The sequence below is a fragment of the Stenella coeruleoalba genome, assembly GCF_951394435.1.
Source record: "Stenella coeruleoalba genome assembly, chromosome: 17".
Classification (NCBI taxonomy): domain Eukaryota; kingdom Metazoa; phylum Chordata; class Mammalia; order Artiodactyla; family Delphinidae; genus Stenella; species Stenella coeruleoalba.
Genome location: NC_137163.1, coordinates 23,297,816 through 23,310,316, shown reverse-complemented (window position 1 = coordinate 23,310,316; position 12,501 = coordinate 23,297,816). Strand labels below are relative to the sequence as shown.

The 12,501-nt window shown below is 35.0% G+C and overlaps 1 protein-coding gene across 1 annotated transcript in view; it reads left to right on the top strand.

The window, feature by feature from the left end:
- The window catches only part of LOC307176065 (uncharacterized protein), a gene marked incomplete at its 5' end in the record, with an annotated part of 522,216 nt that overhangs the window by 172,943 nt on the left and 336,772 nt on the right, over nt 1-12,501 (top strand). The window contains one exon of the mRNA XM_079901820.1: nt 1,923-2,014. The remainder of the gene's footprint in view (nt 1-1,922; nt 2,015-12,501) is intronic.

Genomic DNA, 12,501 nt, shown 5'->3' with positions numbered 1-12,501 from the left:
AGAGTTCATTTTTTTCTTATGAAGTTTTTAAGCAATAATAATGATCTGGGCGGGGGGAATAATGCTTTCTCAAAGTGTTACCTTTGTTACTTATCTTTCTGGCTGATCATGGGTGTGAAATATATTGTTTTAACTTCCAAGATACCCATCCAGATTCTTCTTCAAATGATAAAATTTAGTGAGAACGCTGACTTCCATTAGAGTCAACGTTTGCCCCCATCCTTGTTTCAGAGATAGCTCTTTGTATATAAAGTGCTAATTGCCTAATTAAACATTGTGATGACAGAATTTGTTGGAGCAAAATTGCACAGGATTTAGAACATTAGAAGTACAGCTTAGTTTTGTGATTTTTCTTACAGATTCCAAGAATCCAACATCTACCTTACCTGTTTGCTTTGGATCTCTAATAAGATATAATCAACTAATAAATTCATTGATTTTAAATTATTTTATTCAATCCATATTTATTAAATACCTACACTGCACCAAGCTTTATATTAAGTATTGGGACAACTGAGATGAGATGACTCTTATTGAAAGCCAGAATTTTAATAAACATTATAATTTCTCAGTCACATTAGTCATATATCAAAAGACCTAGACCCTTATCACGCAGGATAGTAGAGAGAAAACCAGCCATCATTAGGTAGATAAGCATATAGTGCATATAATATGACCTATAATTTTGACCTAATGATATTTCACTGGCTTTAAAAAAATTTAACGGATAAAATCACCTGAATATTCCATGCAACACCTAATGCCCTTTTATAATGTGCCAAAGAGTTTAGTGAAAGATCTGGAATGCACTTGAGATTTTCTTAACCAAATTTCTAACAGTCAGGCAGCCATCCCACAAAAAGAAATTGGTATTAATATATAAAAATGATATTCATCCTTGTTACGGTTTTCAGGATGAGGTTTGCATATAATTCTTATTAAAACCTGGCAGCTACTCACTTCAAAGCCAATATTCTAAAAGGTTCTACTATATATTAGCAATAATGAGTATGGCATATTATAGCATCATAATGATGGAGATAGAAAATGTCTTATTTATTATGGTAATAAATCAAGTAATAAAATATCACCTATGTTAGAGCTAGAGGATTAAAATATATTTTAAATCGATTTAAAACAGTAAAACCCACACATTTAAAGTTTATGTTAAACTGGGATAGAGATTAAACCTGACTGAAATAAAATAAAACAGTCTGTCAGGAGCTCAGCTTAGCTGAGAGAGAGCTGACCTGCCAGGTTGGAAGCAGCCAATTAAAGCAAGCCAAACGAAGTAATAGTTGAGCCTTTAATCAATTACTGTGATACTGTAAGCAAGAGGCTAAACTCCCCTATTCCATTTCTTCTCATGGAATGGCATTCACAGCAATCCATGGGGGAACATGGAACAGGGGAGGAATTTAGGTCAAGGGTCAGGTGAATCCACACAGTGGAAAAGTACTGACTATATTGAGGGCACAGAAGAAAAGTGTCTTCAAGGTTTCCCTTTCCTCCCAATAATAAAGTCTCCATGGAGGCTCCAGAGGAAGGGTTGGCAGAAGGATCCAGATGAAAAGAAGTCTCTTAATGAAGGTGGTTGCACTAGGATTGTAGCTATTCCTAAGAGCATGACTGGCCTGGGGGGCCTGAGTCTAAGATGGCAACTGCCTTTAGAGACCCAAATGCACTGGCTGCACTTCAAGTCCAGTGTGGGAGTGGCGGCAGCTACCCCCATGAGGTGAGGTAAAGGCTGTAAAATTGCTTATATTTGGGTTTTAAAGATCAGAGAGAGATTTTTTTGACGAGGAGCTCAGCTCCTCAATTCTATTTTAATCACTGAAGTCCTGGAAATACATATATGTTGTTTAAACTATTTATCCATATGTATATTCACCTAATTACCCTGTCATCTTTCTTGCCTCTAGAATGCATTTGTTGTCCAAATGGGATGTATCTGCATGTTTTCCCACTGAGACCGCGATCTCTTTTTTGTGGCCTTGCATACTCCTGAGAAAAGGTAAGTTCTATGAGTTAAAATCACCTTCTCACAGCGGGGCTTTCCTTCTCATTTTATCCTACTGATTGTTTACAATTTATTTCTTCCTGTTATAACTGAAGAAGCAAGTCATTGAATTTAGTGTAAAATACTTAGTGAGGTGCCGTGAGCCTCGGATTGGCATATTTAGGTTATGATGTGGTCATCGACACAATTACAAGTTAGACAAAATTTAGTTGAAGCCTCTGTATTCCTCGTGCATTTCTTTAGTTCCTCTCATGGAAACAATTGAATACTTTCCTATTTGAAAAAGTCTGTCTTCTCATATAGACCTTAATATCTTATGACTCATCAGTGGCATTCCATTGTATTTAAATAGAATCCAATGAATAAATTATGGAGAGTTAATGTACAATGTGGTAACTATAGTTAATAAGGATGTATTGTATATGTGAAATTTTCTGAGAGTATGTCTCCAGTATTCTCCCCATACAAAAGGTAACTGTGAGGTTATGGATAAGAAACTGAAGAGACAAAAAATCACATCACATACTTTCAATATATACAATTTTAATTTGTCAATCATACCTCAAAACTGCTGGTAAAAAATGTAAGTGGTTTAAAAGGAGAGAGAAGAAACTTAAAAAAAAATAGAATCGAGAATCATTAATATGCCTTACAACATAAAATATAAGTAGATTCTTGTCAACCATCAAGTTGACCACTAATATGGTCTTCTATTTCTATAATTTGTTATTTTAAGAATGTTATATATATGGAACTATACAATATGTAAACTTCTGAGATTTTCTTTTTTCAGTCAGCATAATTCTATGGAGATTAACTCACATTGTTGTATACATCGATAGTTTGTTCCTTTTTATTGCTGGATATTGTTGCATTGCATGGATGTACTACAGTTTATTCACCCCTGAATGATATCTGGATTGTTTTAGTTTTGGGCTAGTATGAATAAAGCTGCTATAGACATTCACAAGCAGGTTTTTGTGCATATGTATTGAATAACTCTATTTCCCTGGAACAAATGCATAGGACTGCAATTGCTGGATGGCATGGTAGATGCATGTTTAGTTTTCTGTTTGTCTATTTGGTTTGGTTATTTATTTATTTATTTTTTGCTTTGTTTTGTCTTTAAGAAGCTTCCAAACTCTTTCTCCATAGTACCTATACCATTTTACCTTCCCACCAACAATGTATGAATGATCCAATTTCTCCATGCCATCTCCAGCATGCAATGTTGTCACTATTTTTTATTTTAGTAATTCTGATAGGTATAGAGTAATATCTCATATGTGTCTTTATGTACATTTCCCTCATGGCTACTGAAGTTGAATGTCTTTTCATGTGCTTACTTTCCATCATCTGTACATCTTCTTTGTTGAACTATTTCTTCATGTCTGTTGCTCTTGTTTAAACTGGTTTGTTTACTCTTACAGTTTAAAGAGTTCTTTCTGTATCCTAAATTCTAGTCCTATGTTGGGTATGTGAGTGACTGTCAACATTATTGTGTTTTTAATTTTAGGTTTCACGTGCTCATTGCTGATATATATAAATACAGTTTTTTGTATAATTATTTGGTATCCTGTGATCTTGCTGAATTCATTTATGCATGGTAGGAGAATCTTTTCTTTCTTCCTTTCCTCCCTCCCTCCCTTCCTTCCTTCTTTCCTTCCTTTTCTCTCCTCTATAGATTCCTATGCCATTTGCAAATAGGAATATAGTTTCATTGCTTCCTTCTGATCGGTGTGCCTTTTATTTTATTTTCTTGTCTCATTGAACTAGCTAGAAATTCTAACATTGTATTCAATTGAATGGTGCCAGTGGATATATTTATTGTGTTGATATAAAAGTATAAGCATTTATTTTTTTCACCATTAAATAAACTATCAGGTGTAGTATTCTATGGATGTTCTTCATGAAATTCGGGACGTTTCCTCTATTGCTGGTTTGCTGAGACTTTTTTAAAATCATAAATGAATGTTAAATTTTGTCAAATGCTTTTTCAGTATCAGTTAATATGATCATGTGACTTTTTTCTTCCTAAGCACATTAATATGATGGTTATGTTGATTCATTTTTGAATATTGATCTAATCTTGCATTATTCTTGGGAAATAAAGCTCACTTGGATATAGTGTATGACTTTATATATTGCTGAATTCTGCTTGCTAATATTTTGTTAAGGATGTCTGTTTATATTCATGAGGGATATTGGTCTGTAGTTTTATTCTTTTTTTTTGCATTGGTATTTTTTAGGTATCAGGGTAATACTAGATTAATAAAATGATTGGAGATGGTTCTCTATTCTTCTATTTTCTGGAAGAGATAATATAGAATTTATGTTAATTCTTCTTTAATTGTTTGGAAGAATTTTCCAGTGAACCATCTGGACCTGGAGGTTTATTTTCTAGGCTCTAGGGCTATTCATATTATATATTTAATCTTGGGTGAATTGCGGTACTTTGTGTTTTTCAATGGTTAGTCTATTTTGTTTAAGCTACCAAATTTATGTGTGTAGACTTTTTTTTGCTTTATTCCCTTATTATCCTTTTGATGTCTGTAGGGTCTATAGTGATTACTCCCTTTAAAAATTTCTACTGCTGGTAATTTGTGTCTTCTCTCTTTTTTTAAATCAATCTTTCTAAAAGTTTGTCAATATTATTGATCTTCTCAATAGACCATGTCTTTGTTTCACTGACTTTCCATTTATGTTTCTGTTTTCAATTTTATTGATTTCTTCCCTTTATCTTTATCATCATGATTTCATTTCTTCTTGATTTGGGTTTAGTTTGCTCTTCTAGTTTAGGCAATTGTCCCAAAGTTGTCCTTCTTACTAAGTTGTCCCATATCTGGTCCTTTTACCAGCTTTTTGGGGGGCTTTGTTTTTCTTTTTCTGTTAGAGTTTCCTGGTTTTCAACTTTATCCATTCCTAGTCTGGATCCTAGTCATTTGTTCCTGAGTTCCTTGACTGAATTATCTTCTATCCAGCTTTCAGTGTCTTCTTATATTTGTGTTATATGCATATAATGTCTAGGTTTTATATTTGTACTTAGCAGGAGGAATAAGGAAAAGTATATCTATGCTAACATATCTTCCCAAAAGCAGAAGTTTCTTTTTTTTTTTTAAGTTATGGAAGATCATGATCTTTGATACATTTTTTTCTAGAGAAAACATAACTGATTTAATTAATTTACTATGAAGATAAAGAAGTAAATGGGATTTTATTATCATTTATAAAACACAAAGTCAGAGTGAATTTAGCTTTCACCAGTAGCTGTTCTTTATATATTTAAAGAAAAATTTAAGCAGGATTGACTAGGGAAAAAAGAAAGCAAGCTATTACCCAGGGAAGCAAAACTACAATTAAGCCTACTAAAGCATTTCAAGAGAAATAAAATGGAAAAGTTCACTGAAATTGACAGTGTAGTAGTTGGACTGATGCACTTATTTTTCTGGACAATATGGGTGCTTATAAAACTATTTATCATTACAACTTTGTTTTCTTATAGACTTTAAATTTTTTCCTACTGCTAAGAAATACTTAACTATTCACTTAAGTTTTCATCCCATCTTGGTTGTTCTGTTTCAGTTTTGAAAGGAATAAGAATATGTTAGTATCTGCTGGTTTCCATTCAAAATGGCTTTATTTTGCATATATTCACATTTCTTTATATCTCTCTATATATCGTTCGACCAAGGCATCTGTACATTCTGGTAGTCTTGTTAGTACTAGCAAAATTCCCATAAAGTATCTGTTTTTAAAATTACTTGCCTTTATTCTCATATTATTCTTACTATTTTTTAAAACAAGATATAGAAAGTACATATAAATATTTATAATACTTGCTGAAAAGTAGCATAAGATGCATAGTGTACACATAGCGAAAGCAAATATACCAATCATAGATATATATGTGTGTCTATATCCATATGTAGATTTAAATATTTTACTGAAATCAGAGTAAGTTTTGTAGCTAATCTAGCTCAAAATTTTCTCAAGAGATTCTCAACTGTTTTTAGCTTCATCTCAGAAAAAAACGCATCTCAAGAATCATATTAAAATGGCCCAAATCCAGACCCTTCCCCGCTACACCCCTCACAAAAAAATAAATCAGCAATGTTGTGGGACTGCAGATAAAAATACAATTTAATCTTTAAAATAATGTCCTCCATTTAACTAAAATATTGCATGGATTTCGACTGTTTTTTTTTTAATTAAAATTCATATTGGAAAACATTTTGAAGGATCCTGTAATTGAAATCTCTCTCCTTATGTCTTTCCTTATTCTCTCGCAGGTAAAAATGTTTATGTAATACAATAGAAAGATGCTAAACACTTGTTTTTCTATCTAGGGAAGACAATAGACCAGGTAAATTTAAGAGTACAAAAGAATGCCTGCCATTATATGATTTCAACTGGCAATAGAATAACTGCATTTCTTAGGCAACAAGAAGTGGGCTGACAATGGCTAGGCAGACCCAGAACAAAAGTAGTATTGCACTGGAATTCACATATCTGCCCAGAGTTGTCCTTATTTATTTACTCTCTCATTGAATATGTATCAAATATTTGAGTAAACAGGGCATCTTAGATCCTTTAGATATAAAGAAAAACATAGTTTTTCTATTTGTGTGCCTTCAGATATCTTAGAAGATTTGAGGGCTTTGACTGTATGCCACTTATAAATATCTAGGGGAAGGTACCTAAGATTAAAAGAAAATATAGGAATGATATGGGCAAATAAAATTCTGAAAGGGAAACAAGAGATTATTAGAACCAGTTATATTTAAGACAAATGGCAAAGGACAGTGCATAGTAATCAGATGCATAGAAAGAAACTGGAAAATAGTCCAGATCATAGGGTTTTGCTACCTCTGCACTATTGATATTGTGGGCCAATTAATTCCTAGTGTGTGATTATTGTCATATGTCTCCAGATATTGACAAATGGCACCTGGAGGTAGGGTTGCCAGATTTAACAAATAAAGATAAATATTATAGCAAATAAAAATATAGGACACTAGTTATATTAGAATTTTGGACAAAAATGAATTTTTAAAATTTAAGTATGTTCTATATTATTTGTTGTTTATCTGAAATTCAAATTTAATTGACCATCTTGTATCTGGCAACCCTAACTGGGTTAGGGTTTCAGTAGTTGAAAACCTCTGAGTTACAGGAAATGTGTAACCAAATTTCATATGTGGGAGTTGTGTTTGAGGGACAATGAGTTGATGAGGCTTCAACATAACTTTAAATATGTCCAATGTGCCTTGCACTGTTCTAGGTAGAAGACATCTAGTAGGGAAGAGAAAAGCAAAGTTCCCTACCTCATGGAGTTTATGTTATGATGGTGTAGAGACAAATAGTAAGTACATAGCTAAGTAAATTATAAGCTCCATCAGTGAGCAGAGAATAGGTTTTGCTGCTGTGGTATCAAACAACCCCAAAAACTCTACAGCTAAGAACTATAAAGGATCTTTTTTGCTGTGTTACATATCCATCCTGGTTGGCTATAGTCGTGCTTCACATGGCCTTCATTCTAGACCCCAGACGGACAGAGCAGCCTTTTTCTGCCACATTTCTGCTTGTCTTGGGTGAAGAAAATGAGAGTGCAGTGAAACATATGCTGACTCTTGAAGCTTTCAATTGCATTTCTTTAGCCAAATCAACCATGTCATTCTAAGTTAAGTGGAAATGTATAAAACTCTCCTGATAGGTTGTAAAAACTATAAAAAATTAAAGAAGTTAATATAAAATTCAGGATAATTATATCTTAGATTTGTTTCCCACAAAAGCTGAACCTGAGATAAAGGCTTGGTTTCAGGTAGTTTAGAGAGTCAGCATAGTGGGGTTAATGGGTCAGGGAAGGAGGAAACGCTAATATGAAAGGTCTCTACAGAGATGGCTTCTCCAGGCAATGGGGATTTGCATTGCCTCTGCTGGCACCTCCTCAGAAGCATCCAGATTGCCTACTGAAATTGTCTACTTGAAATAACTGGATGCTGGAGCATTTATCCACTGGTTTTGTTTTACAGTGAGTGACCCCAGATGTAGGTGAACAGTAATATATTCTACCATACATGTGATGTCAGATGCTGATGAGTGCTATAGAGAAAAAGACAAAAAAAACAAAGAAAAAAGAAACATGGGAGAAAATAGGTCATGAAGTTAGTGGGGAGTTGATTTTTATAAATTATTGATAAAATGGTTGAGAAAGGAGATATTTGAGCAAAGTTCTGAAGGCAATGTAGAGATGCTCATATATATCTGGGGAAAAAGAATTCCTGGCAGAGAAATAGCAAGTACAAAAAACCTGTCACAGCATACCTGGCACATTCATGGATCTGGAGCTGTAATGCTGCAAGTAAGGATGGTTGTAAAATATAAGGTCAGAAATATAATAGAGATCAGGAGATCATGGAGATCCATGTAGGATGTTGTAAAGATTTAGGATTAACTTCAAGTGAGATTGGAAGGTACTGGAGAATTTAAAGCAGAAGAATGACATTGTCTGACTTCATATTTCAAGATCACTCTTGGACTTCCCTGATGGTGCGGTGGTTAAGAATCCAGCTGCCAATGCAGGAGACATGGGTTCGAGCCCTGGTCTGGGAAGATCCCACATGCTGCGGAGCAACTAAGCCCATGTGCCACAACTACTGAGCCTGCGCTCTAGAGCCTGCGAGCCACAACTACTGAAGTCCTTGCACCTAGAGCCCGTGCTCCACAACAAGAGAAGCCACCGCAATGGGAAGCCTGTGCACCGCAAGGAAGAGTAGCCCCTGCTCACTGCAACTAGAGAAAGCCCATGCACAGCAATGAAGACCCAATGCAGCCAAAAATAAATAAATTAATTAAAAAAAGAAAAAGATCACTCTTGTTGCTGTATTGAAATAGACTCTAATAAGGTGAGATCAAAATCAAAGAGACCAGTTCAAGGCCATTACAGTAACAGAGATGGGAAAATGCAAACATCTCAACAAGGCAGTAGCAGTAAAATTGTTCACAAACCGGATATATTATAAGAGATTATAAGAGTATTACATTTGGTTTTGCTAGTGGATCAATGTGTGGTGTGAGGAAGAGAATAACCAACTTAAGCAACCCACAAAATTACCATTAACTGAATGCAAGATGACAGAGGAAGTTTCAGGGGTTGTGAAGAGAGGTATTTACCTTGGTCTTGCTAAGTTTGAGGTGCTTACTAGGCATCTAAATGGAGATGTTCAACAAGCAGTTGGAAAGGAAGAGACACTTAGGGAATATAACATGAGAATTATCAGTATATAAATTAGGTTATAAAACATGAGTTTCAATGAAATGGTAAAGGGATAAAGGTAAACAAGGCTTAAATAATTATTTCTCCTTTGATTCCCATGGCGAATCAAACATACAATTCTGGAATGATGAATAACAGCTTAAGATTCTCTTTATCTTGACTACAGTGGGTGTCCAAAAAGGGCTAAAAATGACTATTTCTATAAACCTACAAAAAATAGGTCTATGCCTATGCTAGCATAATTCTTTATCATGATAGTTGCTTCAAGGAGGATAAAGAATGCTACCTGTGTTAATTATGCCAGAAATGAAAGTTTGTTCCCAGAAATCACATGATTGATATAAAAAAGTACTTATTTAGCTCAAATCCAGAATCTCCACTTGTACTGTGGAGAGACAATTCCCCATAGAGCTCTTGAAGTTTTGCACCTCTTTTGAACAGACTACCTTTGTTCTGGACCATCTTTTTTGAGTATGGCTGTATAACAAACAATCTTGGAATTTAGATATAGTAGCCCAGAGCAAGTGGTCGGCACGTTTTCTGCCCATTACAAAATTTGCAATTTCCCTAAACTCAGTTCCTCTCCTGTAATGCAACTTACTCTGAAGCCAGGTAACACGTGGCTCCTTTTGCACTACCCTGCATAATTTAGGGCTCAGGAAACTGGTACAAGAAAATGCTGCTACATTGGCTATTGCTATGCCTGAGTAAGGAAGTCCTCTGTCTCTGATCCAGGATACTCCTGTCTTTTACTAGCATTCATGCAACCAGGGCAAGCTACCTTGGTAGATTGTATTCTGAGTATATATCCAGGACATTTCACCATTCTTGACTGCTCAGCTCACTGATGGATGTCTATGAAGCTACAGCTAAATGTTACATCTTATTTACCTACTTTCAGAGATTCAGATGTTTTGCAGAGAGCTTCTTCCAAGAATACATACCCTTATTACATGATGTGAATCCGTGTACCAGCACCACTTATCTAGTCCACAAAGAGGCCCATCCATCATTGGACAACATAAGATATCAAGATAGAGGAGATCATTAGCATCATCACTTTCCTAGTCTGCCTGATGTTCTTTTATATTTGAGACCTGATCCCAAGTCATCTGTAGTGACCACTGGGGTCCCAGAGCAGACGCTCTCAATAAATATGAGGACTTTTCAGATCTCCCAAATACCAGCCCTAAGGCTTTCAGGTCAGGTCTTCTGACCATGACCTCTGCCACAATACAACAATATTATTCTGAAGTCCATCAATGCCTACCCACACACCCCCACACTGTGAAGTACTTTTTTTTTTTGAACTTCAAGTATAAATTTTAATTTTTAAAGAAAAGAGTTTTAAAAAATTCTAGCTATTATAGATAAGACTAGCTTCTTTTAATATTTCTCTTTTTATTACTATGTTTAAGTAACTATAATTATTACTATGTTTAAGTAACTATAATTTACATTTTGCTTTTATGATTTTAAACAGTTGAAATAAATGTTCTGGTTAATTTTATTTATATCTGGTATCTTTGCTCCTGTACCCTTGGTGGTCTTTGAGCATAAGTTTGGAAATTTTATTTTTGCCAAAATTAAAAATGGTATGGTTTTCATGATCACTTCACCAGAGCTTATTTTAAAGCTTTTTTGAACTTGAACCTTTTCCCTCATCCTACAACTACAATCCAGTACATGCTGAATCTCAGTCATTCAAAAAGGAAAAACTAGAGACTGAGAATCAAGGTTTGTATATTTAAGGAAGGCCTTCTCCTTTCTTTCTGTATGTTTCACTTGTTTGAAATAAATCTTTTTTTTAACATATTTATTGGAGTATATTGCTTCACAATGGTGTGTTAGTTTCCGCTTTATAACAAAGTGAATCAGTTATACATATACATATATCCCCATATCTCTTCCCTCTTGTATCTCCCTCCCTCCCACGCTCCCTATCCCACCCCTCTAGGTGGTCACAAAGCACCTAGCTTATCTCCCTGTGCTATGCGGCTACTTCCCACTAGCTATCTATTTTACGTTTGGTAGTGTACATATGTCCATGCCACTCTCTCGCTTTGTCCCAGCTTACCCTTCCCCCTGCCCGTATCCGCAAGTCCATTCTCTAGTAGGTCTGTGTGTTTATTCCCGTCTTGCCCCTAGGTTCTTCATGACCTTTTTTTTTTTTTTAGATTCCATATATATGTGTTAGCATACGGTATTTCTTTTTCTCTTTCTGACTTACTTCACTCTGTATGACAGACTCTAGATCCATCCACCTCACTACAAATAATTCAATTTCATTTCTTTTTATGGCTAATATTCCATTGTATATATGTGCCACATCTTCTTTATCCATTCATCTGTTAATGGACACTTAGGTTGCTTCCATGTCCTGGCTATTGTAAATAGAGCTGCAGTGAAAATTGGGGTGCATGTGTCTTTTTGAAGTATGGTTTTCTCAGGGTATATGCCCAGTAGTGGGATTGCTGGGTCATATGGTAGTTCTATTTTTAGTTTTGTAAGGAACCTCCATACTGTTCTCCATAGTAGCTGTATAAATTTACATTCCCAATAACAGTGCAAGAGGTTTCCCTTTTCTCCACACCCTCTCCAGCATTTACTGTTTGTAGATTTTTTGATGATGGCCATTCTGACTGGTGTGACATGATACTTGCATTTCTCTAATGATTAATGATGTTGAGCATTCTTTCATGTGTTTGTTGGCAATCTGTATATCTTCTTTGGAGAAATGTCTATTTAGGTCTTCTGCCCATTATTGGATTGGTTGTTTGTTGTTTTGATACTGAGCTGCCTGAGCTGCTTGTAAATTTTGGAGATTAATCCTTTGTCGGTTGCTTCATTTGCAAATATTTTCTCCCATTCTGAGGGCTGTCTTTTGGTCTTGTTTATGGTTTCCTTTGCTGTGCAAAAGCTTTTAAGTTTCATTAGGTCCCATTTGTTTATTTTTGTTTTTGCTTCCATTTCTCTAGGAAGTGGGTCAAAAAGGATCTTGCTGTGATTTATGTCATAGAGTGTTCTGCCTATGTTTTCCTCTAAGAGTTTGATGGTGTCCGGCCTTCCATTTAGGTCTTTAATCCATTTTGAGTTTATTTTTGTGTATGGTGTTAGGGAGTGTTCTAATTTCATTCTTTTACATGTAGCTGTCCAGTTTTCCCAGCACCACTTATTGAAGAGGCTGTCTTTTCTCTACTGTATA